This window comes from Oncorhynchus tshawytscha, unplaced genomic scaffold (assembly GCF_018296145.1).
Source record: "Oncorhynchus tshawytscha isolate Ot180627B unplaced genomic scaffold, Otsh_v2.0 Un_scaffold_530_pilon_pilon, whole genome shotgun sequence".
Classification (NCBI taxonomy): Eukaryota; Metazoa; Chordata; class Actinopteri; order Salmoniformes; family Salmonidae; genus Oncorhynchus; species Oncorhynchus tshawytscha.
In genome coordinates this window covers 29,132-52,444 of record NW_024609811.1, presented here as the reverse complement: position 1 = coordinate 52,444, position 23,313 = coordinate 29,132, and the positions used below count along the sequence as shown (strand labels likewise).

At 41.9% G+C, this 23,313-nt stretch overlaps 1 pseudogene; it reads right to left on the bottom strand.

Annotated features, from left to right (window-relative positions):
* Positions 1 to 598: 598 nt before the first annotated feature.
* LOC112243059 lies at positions 599 to 22,167 on the bottom strand (annotated as a pseudogene).
* Positions 22,168 to 23,313: the final 1,146 nt, after the last annotated feature.

The window sequence follows — 23,313 nt, the reverse complement described above, 5'->3', positions numbered from 1 at the left end:
AAACATGTGGTTCCCATGCCAATAATGCCCCTTAAACTGAATTAAATTGAGAAGAGCAAGAGAGAAGTTCCTCTACTGCTCATAGATAATTGACATTTTTTAAATAACTAATATAAATATACAGTGGGGAGAACAAGTATTTGATACACTGCCGATTTTACAGGTTCTCCTACTTACAAAGCATGTAGAGGTCTATTTTTTAAATCATAGGTACACTTCAACTGTGAGAGACGGAATCTAAAACAAAAATCCAGAAAATCACATTGTATGATTTTTAAGTAATTCATTTGCATTTTATTGCATGACTTAAGTATTTGATACATCAGAAAAGCAGAACTTCATATTTGGTAGAGAAACCTTTGTTTGCAATTACAGACCAGGTTTGCACACACTGCAGCAGGGATTTTGGCCCACTCCTCCATACAGACCTTCTCCAGATCCTTCAGGTTTCGGGGCTGTCGCTGGGCAATACGGACTTTCAGCTCCCTCCAAAGATGTTCTATTGGGTTCAGGTCTGGAGACTGACTCCAGCCACACTAGTCACTAGGACTGAAGAACACTGGACAACTATAGTTCATCAAACAACCTCTGAACACTCTTAAGTGATTAATATATTTATTAAAGTCTCACATTTACATAAGTTCACAACTATTCAGAGCAAAATAGGGTTGCTGCCACACAGATGGCATCAGTTCTGATGGAGGGAACATCACACAATTGCCCAACTCTAAATCAAGACCTTATGCTGTGTTCATAACCAAGTGGGAAGGTGTTATTTACCACATACAAAACCTACTTGAACGCCCCTCCAACTGGTAATTACTAGTAGGAAACTCATATATCATTCCTGAGCGCCAACTTCTCCCACATGTTGACCTCTGATGTCACCCACTAAGGAAATTACCTCGATAACAGCATTTTAGGCAGTTACATGCAGTAAAACATTATTTATAAAAAGCTATCTATTAATGTTTTTGAACACATATGTTTACAAGCATGATAGCTGTACTTTTATTTTATGATTGACGCAGCTTGCCATTAGCCAATCAGCATTTCTCAATGAGTTCAAAGCATGTGAATGCATCCAACTGATATTTACGACTTCACAGCTGGTAATTACCACCTTCCCACTCGGTTATGAACGCAACATAAGCTCCAAGATAAAGTCCCTGTGTAGATTTGAAAGGTTTGGATGGGTGTAACCAACATCACAGAAACCCATAAGAGAAAGACTAAACTGTTACCATATTGCTAACACCTATCAAATCTTCTGAGATCTACACAGGTGCCTAGGGGTTAGGGTCTAAGGGTCAAAGTGGAATTGAGCAAATTATCTAGATTCTAGGCCCTTACTGTCTGAGATTTCAAAATGTTATATCTGTATATAAAGTGTACAAAAAAGCCCAGCTTCTTTTAAAGAAACTGCATTGAATGAACAGTTTCTCAGTGTATAGTGTTGAGCAAATCAGACAATGCATTTGTAAAGACTGGTATGTTTTCATTTAAAAACACCAGTGATGTCATGGCTTCATTAAATGTGTAGGAAGTTCTAAACGGTTCCATAAAGAAACGTCAAAAACAACCACAATGGGAAAATGTGTTGAAAATGTGACATTATCAAAGCTGATTGGGATCAATTTAAGTCACCCCCCCCTATCTCGACCCCAGATATCTTACACGTTTCATCTAATACATGGCATACTAACTGTACATACAGTATACTAGTAATTCCAGTGTTGGATATTTGAAATCCACCACAGAGCAGCCAAACTGATCTTTTTTGAAAAGGTTAACAATTTAACTATAAATACTTGTTCTGTAAAGAACGCTGGTTTCTATGACCTGGCTGACCTCGTCAGAGAGTTGTGAAGAAACAAAATGGCTTCCTAAATTACATCAGAAAGACATGGTGGTTAAAACAAGTATCCTATATTTACCTTAATCCTTGACTGTCAAAAATAAAATGGTGTCAAAACGAAATAAGAGAAAATAGATTTTGGACTTGATACAATCCATTTCCATTAAGGTTTCCCAAACAAGTACTTATCACAAAGAGAAACTAGCTACTTTATGAGAAAAAGTAAAATTATCTTTACATTTAAACAGGATAACGTTCTTTCTCCTTTTCTCTCTCTCTGGGAAAGATGGGTAGAGAATACTTGGTTAATGTTAATTCTTAAACCTTTGCAACAATTTGGGAACAAACTTTTTCTGATGTATGAAATTGCATAACCTACATCATCATGACCAACACTGATGTAATTCAGATGACATAATTACATTTGAAGTTACAATAATGGTATTTGTAAAATGCCATAGCTTATTAAATCGAAATGGCAATTTCTGAAGTTCCATTTTGGACTGTTAGTTAGTTGTTGGCTGCATCCGCCTGCCTTGGCCAGCTCTCCTCCTCTAACCCAGAGTCATACTCCTCCTCAGACTCTTTAGCAGGTGCTCTGGGAGACACACAAAAAAATATTAATATTAATATTCTGCTGCAAATAAATGAAAAGTCATGGTAAAAAAACTGTATTTTCAATTAAATTGCTGTGAAACCACACCATATAAGATTTGCATGGGTCCTCAGATCCTGAAAAGGTTCTACAGCTGCACCACCGAGAGCATCCTGACTGGTTGCATCACTGCCTGGTATGGCAACTGCTCGGCCTCTGACCGTAAGGCACTACAAAGGCTAGTGCGTACGGCCCAGTACATCACCGGGGCCAAACATCCTGCCATCCAGGACCTCTATACCAGGCGGTGTCAGAGGAAGGCCCTAAAAATTGTCAAAGACTCCAGCCACACTAGTCATAGACTGTTCTCTCTGCTGCCGCACGGCAAGTGGTACCTGAGCGCCATGTCTAGGTCCAAGAGGCTTCTAAACAGCCTCTACCTCAAAGCCATAAGAGTCCTGAACATCTAATCAAATGGCTACCCAGACTATTTGCATTGCCACCCCCCCCCCTTTTACACCGCTGCTACTCTCTGTTATTATCTATGCATAGTCACTTTAATAACTCTACCTACATGTACATATTACCTCAATTACATCGACTAACAGGTGCCCCTGCACATTGACTCTGTACCGGTACCCCCTGTATATACAGATGCAAGAAAAAGTATGTGAGCCCTTTGGAATTACCTGGATTTCTGCATAAATTAGTCATAAAATTCGATCTGATCTTCATCTTAGTCACAACAATAGACAAACCAATAACACACAAGTTATTGTATTTTCTTGTCTATATTGAATACATCATTTAAACATTCACAGTGTAGGTTGGAAAAAGTATGTGAACCCCTGGGCTAATGACTTTTGAAAAGCTAATTGGAGTCAGGAGTCGGCTAACCTGGAGTCCAATCAATGAGACGAGATTGGACATGTTGGTTAGATCTGCCTTGCCCTATAAAAAAAAAAACTCACAAAATTTGAGTTTGCTATTCACAAGGAGCATTGCCTGATGTGAACCATGCCTCGAACAAAAGATCTCAGAAGACATAAGATTAAGAATTGTTGACTTGCATAAAGCTGGAAAGGGTTACAAAAGTATCTCTAAAAGCCTTGATGTTCATCAGTCCACGATAAGACAAAATGTCTATAAATGTCTATAAATGGAGAAAGTTCAGCACTGTTGCTACTCTCCCTAAGAGTGGCCGTCCTGCAAAGATGACTGCAAGAGAACAGCGCAGAATACTCAATGAGGTTTAGAAGAATCCTAGTGTCAGCTAAAGACTTACAGAAATCTCTGGAACATGCTAACATCTCTGACGAGTCTACGATACGTAAAACACTAACACACTTGAATATATATGTGGACATCTATAAGTACCTAGGTGTCTGGCTAGACTGCAAACTCTCCTTCCAGACTCATATCAAACATCTCCAATCGAAAATCAAATCAAGAGTCGGCTTTCTATTCCGCAACAAAGCCTCCTTCACTCACGCCGCCAAGCTTACCCTAGTAAAACTGACTATCCTTCCGATCCTCGACTTCGGCGATGTCATCTACAAAATGGCTTCCAACACTCTACTCAGCAAACTGGATGCAGTCTATCACAGTGCCATCCGTTTTGTCACTAAAGCACCTTATACCACCCACCACTGCGACCTGTATGCTCTGGTCGGCTGGCCCTCGTTACATATTCGTCGCTAGACCCACTGGCTCCAGGTCATCTACAAGTCCATGCTAGGTAAAGCTCCGCCTTATCTCAGTTCACTGGTCACGATGGCAACACCCATCCGTAGCACGCGCTCCAGCAGGTGTATCTCACTGATCATCCCTAAAGCCAACACCTCATTTGGCCGCCTTTCGTTCCAGTACTCTGCTGCCTGTGACTGGAACGAATTCCAAAATCGCTGAAGTTGGAGACTTTTATCTCCCTCACCAACTTCAAACATCAGCTATCTGAGCAGCTAACCGATCGCTGCTGCTGTACATAGTCTATTGGTAAATAGCCCACCCATTTTCACCTACCTCATCCCCATACTGTTTTTATTTATTTACTTGCTCTTTTGCACACCAATATCTCTACCTGTACATGACCATCTGATCATTTATCACTCCAGTGTTAATCTGCAAAATTGTAATTATTCGCCTACCTCCTCATGCCTTTTGCACACATTGTATATAGACTCCCCCCTTTGTTTTCTACTGTGTTATTGACTTGTTAATTGTTTATTCCATGTGTAACTCTGTGTTGTCTGCTCACACTGCTATGCTTTATCTTGGCCAGGTCGCAGTTGCAAATGAGAACTTGTTCTCAACTGGCCTACCTGGTTAAATAAAGGTGAAATTAAAAAATAAATTAAAAAATTAAAACAAGAATGGTGTTCATGGGAGGACACCATGGAAGAAGCCACTGCTGTCTAAAAAAACATTGCTGCACGTCTGAAGTTTGTAAAAGAGCATCTGGATGTTCCACAGCGCTTCTGGCAAAATATTCAGTGGACAGATTAAACAAAATTTGAGTTGTTTGGAAGGAAAACACAATACCGTGTGGAGAAAAAAAGGCACAGCACACCAACATCAAAATCTCATCCCAACTGTAAAGTATGGTGGAGGGAGCATCATGGTTTGGGGCTGCTTTGCTGCCTCAGGGCCTGAACAGATTGCTATCATTGACGGAAAAATAAATTCCCAAGTTTATCAAGACATTTTGCAGGAGAAAGTAAGGCTATCTGTCCGCCAATTGAAGCTCAACAGAAGTTGGGTGATTTAACAGGACACTGACACAAAACACAGAAGTAAATCAAAAACAGAATGGCTTCAACAGAAGAAAATATGCCTTCTGGAGTGGCCCAGTCAGAGTCCTGACATCAACCCAATTTAAAATGCTGTGTGATGACCTCAAGAGCGGTTCACACCAGACATCAAGAATATTGCTGAACTGAAACAGTTTTGTAAAGATGAATGGTCCAAAGTTCCTCCAGATCATTGTGCAGGTCTGATCAACAAATACAGAAAATGTTTGGTTGAGTTTATTACTGCCAAAAGGAGGGTCAACCAGTTATTAAATCCAAGGGTTCACATACTTTTTCCACCCTGCACTGTGCTGTGAATGTTTACACGGTGTGTTCACTAAAGATATGAAAATGTATAATTGTGTATAAAATGCGTTCAGCGTTACAAATAAAACAGACTTCTATTTTAGCGCTTGGTAATGCAGACGCTCGTTGGCGCCCGCAAGCTGTGTGGATGCAATAATTGAATAACATGTATGTTTAAATTTATTTTGCAACACTCACGCACGTGACGTGAGCAGAGTGGTCAGCATGTTACTTATACACTTTAACACTGTATTGTCCCCAACCGAGTTGAGTCTCTGGTAATTATGAATACTTACTTTACATACACAGGCATTGATTTCCCTTGGACCACGTCTTTGTTCAGCTCAACAGCCATGATGTCTGAGTGTGGCACTTCAAACATGGGTTCAAGAAGCAATTTTTCCTTAAAAAGACAAGAGAAGGAATATTACTCCCACCATCAAAGGTTTAAGATGTACATTTCAAAATGCATGTAAAACAATTACATTTCATATTCTTAAATATACATTCAAAAATGTAAATCACAATTTATACATTACTGTACATTTCAAAATATATATTGGAGGTGCTTACCATAATGGACCTTAGCCCACGAGCACCGGTCTTCCTTTCCAAAGCCAACCTGGCGATGGCTCTCAAGGCATCTGGAGTTACATTCAGTTCACACTGGAATGAGATTAAGGTAATACAAGTGTTAATGAAATCATCACAATTTATTTAGAGGGCACACACAAAGACATCAGAGCCTACAGATGTATGTACACAGACACTAGTGTCTGCACATCCAAACACAGATAAATACAGGAAAGTACGCACACCCTTCCCCCCCACACCACCTCCCCTCCTGAAACACCTTGTCCATGCTGAACAGGGTGTGGTACTGGGGGATGACGGCATTACTACTACTACTACTATCACAGCTACTTATATTACTACTACTACTGCTGCTACTACTACTACTTATATTACTACTACTACTACTACTACTACTACTATTACTGCTGCTACTACTACTACTTATATTACTACTACTTATATTACTACTACTATCACTACTAATGCTACTATTACAACTGCTGCTACAATGACTACTACTATTCCTGCTACTACTATTCCTGCTACTACAACTGCTGGTACGACTACTACTGCTAGTACTACTATTCCCGCTACTACAACTGCTACTAATACTACTGATCCTACTACTACTAATACCACTGATCCTACTACTACAACTGCTGCTACTACCATCACTGCTACTACTGCTACTTATATCACAACTACCATTACTACTGCTGCTATTGCAACTGCTGCTACTACTACAACTGCTGCTACTACTACAACTACTGCTACTACTGATAATGCTGCCGCTACTACTACTACTGATAATGCTGCTGCTACTACTATTACTACTGATACTGCAGCTACTACAACTGCTGGTACTACTACTTATATTACTACTACTGCTGCTGCTACGACTACTATCACTACTGCTACTACTGATCCTACTACTATTGATGCTAATACTACATCTGCTGCTACTACTATCACAGCTACTACTATTGCTGCTACTATTACTACTACAACTGCTGCTATAGTACTACTGATGCTACTAATACTACTGACACTATTACTACTACTGCTGCTACTCCTACTAATATTACTACTACTACCACCACTTCTACTACTACCACCACTACTACTTATATTACTACTACTACAACTCAGTCCTTCCAGGATTTGGCAGAGATTTGTTGTGATATTTGCAGGCATATGTTTGCGTCTGGATCGACTGAATCACATTATGCTGGAAATGTGGGGTGATCGGCAGTTTTATGCAATAATATTGCAATGACTGTTTTATGTACAGAATGGCAAAATCCTGAAGGGACCGATTATTACTACTATGACTATTACTACCACCACTAACCCCACTATTACTTCTACCACCACCACCAGTAACACTAATACTTCTACTACTACTACTACTACCACCACCACCAGTAACACTAATACTACTACTACTACTACCACCAACACCAGTAACACTAATACTTCTACTACTACTACCACCACCACTAATAATAACAATAATGAGTCTCCACCTTGTCCATGCTGAACAGGGCCTGGTACTGTGGTATGACAGCATTGCGTGGCTCCGTCAGGATCCTAACCAGGGTCTCCTCATCCAGGCTGTGCAGGGGAACCACCACAGGCAGGCGCCCCACAAACTCGGGAATCATCCCAAACTCGATGAGGTCCCGGGCCTCCACGTGCTTCAGGAGTCGGTCCTTCTCCTTGATCTCCAGCACGGCGTCCATCTCCGCTCCGCTGCTGTTGGCCAGGTCTGCGGCCGCAGCCGCCCGACGCCCCTGCCCCACATTGGACGGCGTTCCGAAGCCCAGATACTGCAGAGAGGAGGAGGGATTCAGTTAAAGAGGGACAGTTCTGCTACTATAGGCTGATGTTGGCTGATTTTGTACTTATGTTGCATTGTCTATTTTGTTATTTTTTAAACTTTTCTCCATAATAACAAAAAATATACTGCATTCGGGAAGTATTCAGACCCCTTGACATTTCCACATTTTGCTACGTTACAGCCTGATTCTAAAATGTATTAAATAAAAAATCCTCAGCAATCTTAACACAATATCCCATAATGAGAAAGTGAAAACAGGTTGTTAGAAATTTTAGCAAATGTATTAAAAATAAAAAACAGAAATACCTTATTTACATAAGTATTCAGACCCTTTGCTATGAAACTCGAAGTTGAGCTCAGGTACATCCTGTTTCCATTGATCATTGTTGAGATGTATCTACAAGTTGATTGGAGTCCCCCTGTGGTCAATTTAATTGATTGGACATGATTTGGAAAGGCACACACCTGTCTATATAAGGTCCCACAGATGGCAGTGCATGTCACAGCAAAAACCAAGCCATGAGGTCAAAGGAATTGTCCATAAAGCTCAGAGACAGGATTGTGTCGAGGCACAGATCTGAGGAAGGGTACAAAAACATTTCTTCAGCTTTGAAGGTCCCCAAGAACACAGTGGCCTCTATCCTTCTTAAATGGAAGATGTTTGGAACCACCAAGGCTCTTCCTAGAGCTGGCCACCTGGCCAAACTGAACCATCAGAGAAGGGCCTTTGTCAGGGAGGTGACCAAGAACCTGATAGTCACTCTGACAGAGCTCTAGAGTTTCTCTGTGGAGATGGGAGAAACTTCCAGAAGGACAACCATCTCTGCAGCACTCCACCAATCAGGCCTTTATGGTAGAGTGGCCAGACCGAAGCCACTCCTCAGTAAAAGGCACATGACAGTTTGCTTGGAGTTTGTCAAAGACACCTAAAGACTCTCAGACCATGAGAAACAAGATTCTGTGCTCTGATGAAACCAAGATTGAACTCTTTGGCCTGAATTCCAAGTGTCACGTCTGGAGGAAACCTGGCACCATCCCTAAGGTGAAGCATGGTGTTGGCAGCATCATGCTGTGTGGATGTTTTTCAGGGACTGGGAGACAAGTTAGGATCGAGGCAAAGGTGAACAGAGCAAAGTACAGAGAGGTCCTTGATTAAAACCTGCTCCACAGCGCTCAGGATCTCAGACTGGGGCGAAGGTTCACCTTCCAACAGGACAACGACCCTAAGCACACAGCCAAGGCAACCCAGGAGTGGCTTCTGGGCATATCTCTGAATGTTCCTGAGTGGAACCCGATCAAACATCTCTGGAGAAACCTGAAAATAGCTGTGTAGCAATGCTCCCCATCTAATCTGACAGAGGTTGAGAGGATCTGCAGAGAAGAATGGGAGAAACTCCCCAAATACAGGTGTACCAAGCTTGTAACGTCATACCCAAGAAGTCTCAATGCTGAAATCGCTGCCAAAGGTGCTTCAACAAAGTACTGAGTAAAGGGTCTGAATAGGTATGTAAATGTCATTTCAGTTTTTTATTTGTAAAAAATGTGCAAATATTACTAAAAACTATTTGTCATCATTGTGTGTAGATTTATAAGGGAAAAACAATTTAATCAATATTAGTATAAGGCTGTAACGAAACAAAATGTGGAAAAAGTCAAGGGGTCTGAATACTTTCCGAAGGCACTGTATATACATACACACAGGTGAATCTGCTATGAATACCCAAATCTTCTTGACCGCCCCTTGAACCTTACTAATCCCACCCACATTTGCAGTCTTTTCTGACCCAAGGCCGGATACTAACTTGAGATAGGCCTATGCACAAATAACTTGGATTTTCACGCAAATCGTGAAAGTACATTTTTACACACACCAATTTCAAGTTAGGATTGATTCACAGTAGCTGGACTGTATCAGGTTGAGAGCGTTGTAAACACAACTAAAGTTCTCCTCATTTACCTTGTAATGTCATGACGATACAGTGCCTTCAGAAAGTATTCACATCCCTTTACTTTTTACACATTTCATTGTGTTACTGTCTGAATTTAAATTGATTAAATATACTATTTGGGGTCACTGGCCTAAACACAATACCCCATAATGTCAAAGAGGAAATATGTTTTTAGAAATGTTTACAAATTAATAAAAAATGTAAAGCTGAAATGTCTTGAGTCTAAGTATTCAACCACTTTGTTATAACAAGCCTTAAGTTCAGGAGTAAAGATTTGCTTAAGAAGTCACATAATAATTTTCATGGACTCACTGTGTGCAATAATAGTGTTTTGAACGACTACCTCATCTCTGTGACCCACACATACAATTAACTGTAAGGTCCCAAGAAGTGAATTTTAAACAGATTCAACCACAAAGACCAGGTTTACAAATGCCTTGCAAAGAAGGGCACCTATTGTCACGTTCGTCATAACGAGAAGACCAAGGCGCAGCGTGATAAGAATACATACATACTTATTTGAATGAAGAATAAACACTGACCATACTAAACAAACATGAAGCTATGCGACACGGGTACTGACATGCAACTACACGTAGACAATAACCCACAAAATACCCAAGGAATATGGCTACCTAAATATGGTCCCCAATCAGAGACAACGATAAACAGCTGCCTCTGATTGAGAACCAATCTAAGCAACCATAGACATATAAACACCTAGATATACAACAACCCCTAGACATACAAAAAACCCTAGACAATACAAAAACTACACAAGCCACCCTCGTCTCACCCTGACCTAACCAAAATAATAAAGAAAACAAAGATAACTAAGGTCAGGGCGTGACACCTATTGATAGATGGGTGAAAAAAAGCAGACATTGAATAGCTCTATGAGCATGGTGAAGTTATTAATTACACTTTGGATGTTGTATCAATACACCCAGTCCATACAAAGATACAGGCGTCCTTCCTAACTCAGTTGCCAGAGAGGAAGGAAACCTCCCAGGGATTTCACCATGAGGACAATGGTGACTTTAAAACAGTTACAGAGTTTAATGGCTGTGATAGGAGAAAACTGAGGATGGATCAACATTCATTATAGTGACTCCACAACACTAACCTAATTGCTTGTAATCATTAAGGACTGGGGAGTTTTTTGGGATAAAAAATTTACGGAATGGAGCTAAGCACATGCAAAATCTTAGAGGAAAACCTGGTTCAGTCTGCTTTCCACCAGACACTCTGAGATAAATTCACCTTTCAGCAGGACAATAACCTAAAACACAAGGCTAAATCTGGAGTTGCTTACCAAGAAGACAGTGAATGTTCTTGAGTGGCCGAGTTATAGTTTTGACTTAAATGCACTTAAAAAATGAGAAAGCGAAGAACTGAAAATAGTTTCTAGCAATGATTAGCAACCAATTTGACAGAGCTTGAGGAATTTCTAAAATAATAATGGGCAAATGTTGCATAATCCAAGTGTGGAAGGCGACTTTTTCACTTTTTTCACTTTTCTTTCTTCATTATGGGGAATTGTGTGCAGATGGGTGAGAGAAAAATATATATATTTAATCCATTTTGAATTCAGGCTGTAACAACAAAATGTGGAATAAATCAAGGGGTATGCACTTGATCAAAGAGCTTCTGTGTCCAGGATACACTGATTCAGTGCAATATCACTTATGGTAACACCAAAACCCCTGCACTTACAAATGCAACCTTGCCACAAAACGAAGGGTCTGTCTGAAATATCAGCCTCCTTATCAAGTCTAGTATAGTACATTTGGCCAGAGCCACACAGGGACGGCAGCCTAGTTTCATTCTGTATTGACTGTTATTTGTGTACAGTTTGTTTATTGTATGAACCACTCCACAAGAAATTCCTTTACAGAAAAAGTAGTTATTAAAAATGTGAAATTCAATTTAAATAAAACTCAGAATTAAAATGTTGACATTGAAATGTTTACCTTTTCACACTTCCTCATGCTGATGATCCGGTCCAGGCCGTTGAAGGCACCGGAGGCCACAAACAGGATGTTGGTGGTGTCCACCTGGACCGTCTCACCTCTCAGCTTCCTGGAGTTCTTCTCTGGGACGTTGATGATAGTACCCTCCAGGAGTTTGAGTAGACCCTACCAAACGACCACCAAACAGAGGACATTATAAGACACACACAATGTACAATAACCCAGTGTTTCCTAAACCTCTTCTCAACCTCTTCCAAACCTATAAATGTTTTTGCACCAGGAGAAATTCTCTCATTACCTCTCCTCATAGTTGAACATCTTTGCCCTAGTCATTTCTGGGCGATCAAACATGCGTCTAGAGCAAATATTGCGAAGGGAGGCAACAGCCAAGATGGTGGAAGGGTAATGAGGGAATTTATCACATGGTGTTAACATGTTTTATTTATTTTTTACTGTTGATTTAACTTGTCTGAGTTTCAAGGGCAACTAGCCACTGAAAGTTATAAGACACAGGAGCTTTCCAAATAGACAATTAAGGAAGTATCACCAAGTAAAGTTTGGATGGGAAACCTCTGTAACAGGTATGTATGATCCCATGTTGGAATCCTTATGGGAGATCAACAAATCAACAAGTGTGTTTTTTTACAGACAATGCGGTGAAAGGTGAAGGAAATCTGTTATGAAGCCAGAATCTACAGGTTTTATAACCCACAGTGTTCATGGCAGGACTGTACTGCCTGACAGTGACAGATCTACATATCTATAAATAATCAAACCACTATAATATCAATCTATACACAGTATACACTGACCTGCTGTACTCCCTCACCCCCACGTCTCGTAACTGGTGGATTCCGGGCACACTGCCAATCTTATCCACCTCATCCAGGAACACGATGCCTGCGAGGGCCAATCAGTGAAGAGAACGAGAACCAATCACCGTTCAGAGTGAGTTAGCATACAGTATATCAACATTTTTACCACACAAGAATATTTTGCTTCACCTTGGTTCGTCACACATGCAATATATATGTTACACAGCAGTCATGAAAAATGTGGGCCTACACTGTCTCTCTTTTCTATCTTTAAAGGTGCAATAGGAAGAAATCACTGCACCATTTCCTGGTTACTAAAGTTCTAATGGTTCGCTTAATTTCAGTGTATGCGACAAAATACGTATTGAATAGTGTAGAGCATCATTGTACCATCTAAACCACTAAGAAATATATTCTCAATAACTAAAAATGTATTTTTTTCAGATGTTTGAAGATGGTATACAAAACTCTAAGTAAAATGAGCAAAAACGGGAAGCACAGAAAAATAGCACACATAGAATGGATCTACCGCTTCTCAGACATACTTTCAATGAGAATGACAGATCTACAACATTTCTATGTGCATTTGGTCGGGTCATTAAAACAGCTGCCTACTGTGCCTTTAATTCAGTTATTTACTTTCAAAAACATCCCCTCTTAGGGCATTTAGAGAAGTTGATCTGCTACAAGTACAGTAACTGATAAGCTAGTCGGACAGATGGCACGTTTCATAAACTTTTCTTTATCCAATGAAATCATTCACCATCAAAACTCTACCAACTCTTAGGACAAGGACTGAAGTTGATGTGCTTAAAGTACACGACCTGATAAGATAGTCATACTGATGTCACATGTCACACACAACCACAGACATTCACATACACAAGCAAGTAAATAACACATTATAGCATATACCTTGTTGTGCTTTCTCAACAGAGTTGTTGGCGTCTTGGAGGAGCTTGGCCACCACAGACTCAATGTCTTCGCCCACATAGCCTGCCTGGGTTAGCGTGGTGCAGTCACAGATGGCGAAGGGCACATCCAGGCACCTAGCCAGTGTCTGGGCTAAGAGGGTTTTACCTGCAATATGGATGTCAATCAATGTCAGGCAATAGGAAATACCAACACATCCATTTGACAACTTTTGTTTAAAGGAATACTACACTAAAAAAGCTTTGTGTTAAAGAGATACTTCAGGATCTTGGCCCTTTATCTACTTCCCCAGAGAGATGAACTCATGGATACCATTTTTATGTCTCTGCGTGCAGTTTGAAGGAAGTTGCTAACTAGCGCAATCACAACAAACTGTGCAGGTCAGCAGTCAGCTATTCTAGAGCCCTTTCAGTACAGAGCAGAAACTGTCATGATGATGACTTTAAGTGTACTATTGCTTTAACGCAATTTGTGTTTCCTGTAATATAGATATCAAAGCCAAGAATCCGATTACAACTTATTTTGCATGTGTTTTGTTAGACCCCTCTTGGGAACTCGTAAAAGACTACGTACGACTACGCAACAGATGGCATTCATGGTTGTAAAAGTAGATGTAAGCGTATAGCAATTGACTTTAGAGTCATGTCAGAAATCGTGACAGTAAATGCCATCTGTAATGCCATAACTGTGTCACCTTATGCAGAGCAGTGCAGGGTGAAATCAGGCCCTTGGCGCAACTCTTACCGTCCGTGTCATAACTGTGTAAAGTCAGTTTCCATCCGCCCTTATGAGCATTTATGACAACTGCTACTGTATGTCATTACTACCCTACGCAGGCCTTATGACAGTGTAGGGCCAATTAAAGAGCTGACCCAATGACAAACTGTTTAATCACAGAGGGACACAGGAGACTCTGCTCAAAGTAGTACACTATAGTAGAAAAAGACTTCCCTTATAGATCGGCACGTGCTCCAATTCTTCCAAAGCTCACCTGATCCGGTGGGTCCCAGCAGCACGATGTTGCTCTTCTCCAGTTTGATGTTGGCGTGGTGAGAGTCGAGCACCTCGCCCCCCCTCTTCTCCTGGGCAGGCTGCTGGCTCTGCTGCTGCACTGACGCACCCAGCGCATTGCCATGGGGATTGATCCCAGCGATCTGCAGCAACTCTGAAAGAACAGACAGAGAGGAGGTAAAGAAAGGGAGGGAATGGAGAGGCAAGAGGGGAGAGAGAGAGGTCAGCTAGGAATGTAGTGCGCTATATAGGGAATAAGGGTGTTGTGTAGAGATACTGTGAGAGTGAATAAATATTGGACTAAGGCAGTGTATTGTTACTGTGTGGAGAGATATATATACCCTGTGCATGATTAACAACAAGGTTACTAGGCCACTATCTGTCTGTCTGTATTTCTGTTTGATTGTCTTTGTCTGTCTGTATTTGGCCACCTTATCCTCTCTGTTTGTCTGTCTGTCTGTCTGTCTGTCTGTCTGTCTGTCTGTCTGTCTGTCTGTCTGTCTGTCTGTCTGTCTGTCTGTCTGTCTGTCTGTCTGTCTAACTGACTGTCTAACAAATGTCCTGTTCAAACAGGACTTTGGGCTAATGGGGCGACAGGGAGCCTAGTGGTTAGTGTGTTGGGCTAATAACCGAAAGGTTGCAAGGTCAAATCCCTGAGCTGACAAGGAAAAAATCTGTCGTTCTGGCCCTGAACAAGGCAGTTAACCCACTGTTCCTAGGCCGTCATTGAAAATAAGAATTTGTTCTTAACTGACTTGCCTAGTTAAATAAAGGTTAAAAAAACTAGGAAAACCTTAAAGTAACTGTCCAGTGAAAAGCTCCCTTTTAAAAGTTCATATTGTTAACTCATACCCAAATAATGTTGTTGACTCATCATATACTCGTATTAGCGGCCAAAGCATAAATTGGAGAAAAAACACTTAAAAACACCTCAAACTTTTATCTCAAACAAACCATTTTAAAAATGCTGCTATTTCCTTATAGAGGAGGATTTCATCAAGCTGACCAATCAGCTGTCTACCCACATGAACATTTCTTATGACCGGTATACGCCATTCTGTTGTTTAGGTACGCCCACACCCCTCTTAACATACTTAATTACCATTTTTGGGAAGGAAAACTATTTCACTTATATTGTAATTAATTATTGGTCATATTTGATAGAAATCTGGAAACCCTGGGTCTTTACTTTAAATCCATGGATGAGGAAGGACTGCAAGAAGCCATTGTACACATGCCAAACCATTGCAGAGGAGCCTGCAAGAGAACACTTCATCCTACCATTCATTCAGCTGTGATTCTGTTTTACATTACAAATGGGTAAGGCATTTTGTTAACCTGAGTGAATGGCATGCTGTTACATTTCAAGGTGCACAGTAGAAAAAAACTGCCACTGCACTTAGTATGCATCTCGATAGTATAAAGTCGCTTCCTCTAATCGCCTCTTCTTCTTCTGCACTGATTTGAAGACATAGGATAGCTACTCAATAGTTCCTTTCACCTGTCAAGTTCATTCACATAGGTGCAGATGGAGGAAATAAGTTGCGAGGAAGGGAGAAGGCCATTTTAGACAGATGAAATACAGAGTCAAACTGGAGATAGACAGCTCAGGGACAGTACCAACCTCGTGGAGTAAGGGAGGCCTGCTTCTCCACCTCCGCCTGTGGCTTGGTGCCTGCTCCCGGAAGGTTATTGTAGATGCGCTTGTAGTGGTTGTAAACAGCCACCGCCAGCACTTTCTTTGCATAGGACTGTCCAACAACGTACTTATCCAGGTAGGCATAGATCTGAAAGACAATTTGGTAACACTTTACATAAAGCATAATGCATGATGCAGTTATAATGCATTACAAGACTTATCATAAGCATCAATGACTCTCCTTACAATGTCACATTATAATAATCTTATAATGATCCTAAAAGAACAGCCATTTTGAGTCAGTTGAAAATGTCCCACATACAGTGAAAAAAACATATTATAAGCCTTATAATAAGACATTCATTATAAAGGCTCATTCAAGCCAATAACAAGATATAAAGCATTATATCTACAGGCTTTAAAGGGCCTATCGTTGATTTGTACATACATTTTTGGATTTTGAATTTGAGAGTGTCTACATTTCTCCAGCCCCATTCCCCAACCATAGCTGTTTACACAAAAAGTGGCAGGATGGCCGCATTGTTGTTGTTTGAATCCCAGATTGCCCCAGTAAGTAAAGTGTTATGTAAAATGTTACCAATAGGTTCTGCAGACAGTTTATAGACACATGTCCCTCTTTGGTGCTTTTGTCTTACAATCTCTACTTGTTGTTCTTTCAGTGGTATGGCGGATGTTACAAAGCCCGGTAAGCTATAACTTAACACGGATGACTGAACCACCCGTTGTCTGGCATACACAACAAGTGGATGTGTTGGGACATTGCAAGAGGACAGACAGTAGCTGGAAGGGTTGAACGCAGTTTGAATGAGATGTATCAGCCTAATTTCACATTATTGTGATTATTTTGGTAACACTACTTAAAGCCTGCAAGTATAATGCAGTTATAATGCATCAAGACCTGTCATAAATTTATATGATCCCCTTATAATGTCTAATAATCATCCTGATTACCATATACTTTTTTAAAGTCTGTATGTTTATTGGATAGAGAGATACAGGTGAAAGATAGAGGAGTGTCCTGAAATAGCAGTGGGCCAGATTAGAACCCATGCTGCAGCGGTATGTGTGCACCTGAGGCAGCGGATTTAGAACCCATGCTGCAGCGGTTGTGCACCTGAGGCAGGGGATTAGAACCCATGCTGCAGCTGCACCTGAGGCAGGGATTATGCTGCAGCGGCACCTGAGGCAGGAACCCATGCTGCAGCGGTATGTGTGCACCTGAGGCAGGGGATTAGAACCCATGCTGCAGCGGTATGTGTGCACCTGAGGCAGCGGATTAGAACCCATGCTGCAGCGGTATGTGTGCACCTGAGGCAGGGGATTAGAACCCATGCTGCAGCGGTATGTGTGCACCTGAGGCTGCGGATTAGAACCCATGCTGCAGGGTATGTGTGCACCTGAGGCAGCGGATTAGAACCCATGCTGCAGCGGTATGTGTGCACCTGAGGCAGCGGATTAGAACCCATGCTGCAGCGTTATGTGTGCACCTGAGGCAGTGGATTAGAACCCATGCTGCAGCGGTATGTGTGCACCTGAGGCAGCGGATTAGAACCCATGCTGCAGCGGTATGTGTGCACCTGAGGCAGCGGATTAGAACCCATGCTGCAGCGGTATGTGTGCACCTGAGGCAGCGGATTTAGAACCCATGCTGCAGCGGTATGTGTGCACCTGAGGCTGCGGATTAGAACCCATGCTGCAGTGTTATGTGTGCACCTGAGGCAGTGGATTAGAACCCATGCTGCAGCGGTATGTGTGCACCTGAGGCAGCGGATTAGAACCCATGCTGCAGCGGTATGTGTGCACCTGAGGCAGCGGATTAGAACCCATACTGCAGCGGTATGTGTGCACCTGAGGCAGCGGATTAGAACCCATGCTGCAGCGTTATGTGTGCACATGAGGCAGTGGATTAGAACCCATGCCTGCAGTGTTATGTGTTCACCTGAGGCAGTGGATTGAACCCATGCTGCAGCGTTATGTGTGCACCTGAGGCAGTGGATTAGAACCCATGCTGCAGCGGTATGTGTGCACCTGAGGCAGCGGATTAGAACCCATACTGCAGTGTTATGTGTTCACCTGAGGCAGTGGATTGAACCCATGCTGCAGCGTTATGTGTGCACCTGAGGCAGTGGATTAGAACCCATGCTGCAGCGGTATGTGTGCACCTGAGGCAGCGGATTAGAACCCATACTGCAGTGTTATGTGTGCACCTGAGGCAGCGGATTAGAACCCATGCTGCAGCGGTATGTGTGCACCTGAGGCAGCGGATTAGAACCCATGCTGCAGCGGTATGTGTGCACCTGAGGCAGCGGATTAGAACCCATGCTGCAGCGGTATGTGTGCACCTGAGGCAGCGGATTAGAACCCATGCTGCAGCGGTATGTGTGCACCTGAGGCAGCGGATTTAGAACCCATGCTGCAGCGGTATGTGTGCACCTGAGGCTGCGGATTAGAACCCATGCTGCAGCGGTATGTGTGCACCTGAGGCAGTGGATTAGAACCCATGCTGCAGCGGTATGTGTGCACCTGAGGCAGCGGATTAGAACCCATGCTGCAGCGGTATGTGTGCACCTGAGGCAGCGGATTAGAACCCATGCTGCAGCGGTATGTGTGCACCTGAGGCAGCGGATTAGAACCCATGCTGCAGCGGTATGTGTGCACCTGAGGCAGCGGATTAGAACCCATGCTGCAGCGGTATGTGTGCACCTGAGGCAGCGGATTAGAACCCATGCTGCAGCGGTATGTGTGCACCTGAGGCAGTGGATTAGAACCCATGCTGCAGCGGTATGTGTGCACCTGAGGCAGTGGATTAGAACCCATGCTGCAGCGGTATGTGTGCACCTGAGGCAGTGGATTAGAACCCATGCTGCAGCGGTATGTGTGCACCTGAGGCTGCGGATTAGAACCCATGCTGCAGCGGTATGTGTGCACCTGAGGCAGCGGATTAGAACCCATGCTGCAGCGGTATGTGTGCACCTGAGGCAGGGGATTAGAACCCATACTGCAGCGGTATGTGTGCACCTGAGGCAGGGGATTAGACCACCAGACCATCCTACTTTTCTTCTTGTCCCACTTGTTAACACTTTACTTAAAGCCTGCAGGTATAATGCATTGTAAGACTTGTCCACTATACCTTTTTAGGAGGAGGAGGAGGTTTCTGCTGGAAGGCCAGTTTGACGGCCTCATTGGCTGCTTCCTGCTCCTTATTGAGACTCTTGCTGGAGTCGGTCTCTGACAGCACCACAAAGAAGTGATGACATTTCTCACATTTCACAAAGCGGGTTGAAGCTAGGAAGAGGGAGGGGGGAAGGATGTTATGGCACCAACTAAGCCGGATCATGATATTGCTAGTGGGGGCATAAGCACACAAACTAGACCTGTGTTACACTTAGCTGCTCTGTGACTATGACCCATTTGTTACATAAGGACTTTATTTGTTAGTAACACGCAATATGTCTGACAGCTGTTGCCCAGTAGTCTGGCATTCCCTATAGATGTGTGAGCTGCACTGAGCCAGTAGATACTAGGTAAAGCAGATCAGTTGAAAGCTGGAGTAACACCATATTCTCTTAAATGCTGTCCCTTCCATATGATGTGCATGTCATTCAGACTGGTACTGGTACTTGTACATGTTATAAACCATATGTTCAATTCATTCAAATAAATTAAAAGAAATTAAGTGTCAGGGTCACTGCACAGTTTGCTAGCCTGGGTTCCAAATCTGTTTGTGCTGTCTTGCCTACTCGTATGGTCAATTGGCATATTTTTGGTATAATAACAACCATATAGGAGTTGGCCATACAGCACAAACAGATCTGGGACCAGGCTAACAGTTTGCTGTTTTTTTCAAAGCACTTTTCAAAGCACTCAATTTCTCATAATTGAGATTTGCTCCTGTGCCAAGCTTGACCGTACACAAATCCTATCCTCTCTTGTCAATTCCTCTAGAAGAAAAGTAAAACACTTACACACAAAGGTTTCTACATGTGTGCAGGCATCTCCACACTTAGGACAGCGTAGCTGGCTGCCTCCTTTTCCAGAGCCACCAGAAGCTCCTCTTTTCCCACTTCCTGCATCACCAACTGACTTCTGTCAAGAGTGGAAGAGCAGAGAATGTAGATTAGGTACTGTAGCTGTAGCTCCTGCTGGGACTAGATCATTCACCATGAAGGAAGTCATGAAGATATTATAACATTCAATGAACTTTACTTATAGCCAACAGGTATTTTTTACATTATTATTTTATTTGACCTATATTAACTAGGTAAGTCAGTTAAGAACAAATTCTAATCTTCAATGATAGCCTAGGAACAGTGGGATAACTTCCTTGTTCAGGGGAAGAATGACAGATGTTTTTACCTTGTCAGCTTGGGGATTCAATCTTGCAACCTTTCGGTTACTAGTCCAATGCTCTAACCACTAGGCTACCTGCCTAGGCTACTTGCCGCCCCAATGCATTATGATGTGATTGCAATTCATTGTAAGAATTGTCATCATAAGCATGTGTAACCTCCTTATAATGTCTTATTAATAGTAACAACATGTTAATAAGGCCTGATTTTGACATACCTTTCCTCCATCACTGGAGCCATCTTTGACATCTTTTGATGAAAAACATACAGATGATTCGGAGAAGGATCTCACAGGAACTCTTCTGGTTAATCGGACTTCAGGTGTTCCTGGTCTGCTAATAGAAAATAACTGGACTCTGGTGGAAGAGATACCTGTGAACGTACAAGCAGATTCAATCAACTGACATACTGTTAATGTACATTTTCTAAATCAGCAAAGCTGATATTCAAAACATGAAAATGTTGACAAAGTCTTTGGATAAATAACTAACTGTAATGCATGCTCCACCACTGTATGGTTCTTTCTTGCGTAACAACACTGTAAGTCAAGTTCACATCAGCTTAGCTAGCTTTTAGCTACAAGGCTAGCAGGTAGATGTTACAGGTTTCAACTTTGCAAAACAACCATGTTACCCCATTTCACATTAGTTTGCTTTTCTCAACACCTCATAATCATTATTTGTGCTGTATTTGAACATTATATGATTGTGCAACTTGCAAGCTGGCTGGCTAGAAGACTAACGTTAGCTAGCTAGCCAGAAAGTTAGCTAGCTAGCAAAATATGCTTACCTTTTTGAGAAGTTATGAACAATCTCGCCGCTGATCTGCATGTGCATGACATTCTTTTATTTAAGTCGACAGAAAAGATAGAAGTAGGAATGTGGGGAATATCACAGAGTAATAAAAAATAACTAGCCAAAGTATATGTTGACTGGCAGGCTAGCTAGCTAGCTTCGCTGGCTAACGAACCAGCAGTAGCGTTGGTAAATAGAGCACACTGTTTAGTATAGCCAGCATTAACGTATCCAGTCTGTGTGTCTGGTCCGAACCTGTAGAAAAGGAGTTGAAAATAAGATGTAATTATAATGCAGAACAATACCCATAATATGAATGTGTTATTATACCTGGAGACTACATCTAGTTAGAGAGCGGAGACTAGTGTGGCAGAACAAGTATCAAGTAACTTAACGTTCTAGCTAGCTTGCCAATAAAGTAGTCAAAACATTTACTTACGATTATGCTGGCTTGAAAGCCAAACAAATACAATCATGGATGAAATGTAAATCAAATGACACTGTCATGCTGTCAATACCACAGAGGGTGCGAGTTACACAACCCTCGTGTATTTTCTTATGTGACAGTGTTCTTGAGTGATGTAACCAAATGAATGGTGTTATGATGGGCCATTCAGAAGAGAGCAGAAAAAACGTATACCCTTTGTACAGTATATTGTAGATCTAGAACAACCAGAATAAGAGCAGTATTAAAATATGACTCTGGATTCGAATAATATGGACAACCAATATTTATACTTCAAGAGAGGGTGAACAGAATACACTTCCCGTACAGCTATTATTATTGGCTTGAGCTCAAGGGCGATTCCACGCCAGGACAAACAAAAAATATTTAGGGTATCTCAGATTTTTCTGCCAATTCTCACATAGAAACTTCACTGGGAGGAAGTACGTTTGACTTGCTTTTTACATTTGTATCACAATTTATTTAATAAAAAAATATGTATCTTGATGAAAGTGGCTATTTTAGGTCTCTTTTAGACCTACAGTATATGATCTGTGAATGGTACATGATACAGTCAGACAACATCTTGGTGTCATTATTGGTGTGCTCTAATCGTTAGCCCGCTAAGCGATTCTAGACCACATTTCACACAGAACAATACGTTTTTTGGTATTTATTTTTTTAACCTTTATTTAACTAGGCAAGTCAGGTAAGAACAAATTCTTATTTACAATGAAGGCCTACACAGGCCAAACCCGGACGACGCTGGGCCAGTTATGGGACTCCCAATCACGGCGGGTTGTGATACAACCCGAAACAGGGTGTATGTAATGACGCCTCTAGCACTGAGATGCAGTGCCTTTTTCAAGATGGCCGCCATTTATTTCAATGGGAGGAACTGCATCAAAGATGATCTATTATATTGACAAGACATTAGAGTGACTGCTCCAACAATGGAAATACATGTCCTCAACGAGGAAAGGCAGGCGCGATAAGGTGGGACCCTTCTAGCCATTGAGAGGGCACCAGGGCAGCTATGCTCTGAACAACTGGTACAACTAAGTCGTTTTTTTCTTCCAAAATTGGCGGAATGCCACATGCATCCACTTATATCAGTACATTTGTAACAGTCTAAACATTACGAAACTTCTATTAGATCAAATAAGCTATGTTATTCGACACTCTCTCATAGACCTCCATACAAAAAAGGGCTTATCTCTGATTGGGAGTCCCATAGGGCTGCGCACAACTCGCCCAGGGTCGTCCGGGTTTGGCCGGTGTCTGCCGTCATTGTAAATAAGAATTTGTCCTTAACTGACTTGCCAAATTAAATAAAGGTTAAATAAAAAAATCTCCCAAGGACAGATTTTGGGTGTAGTAAATCCTCTTGCTTTGCCTCTTCCTCTCTGACTACATTGAT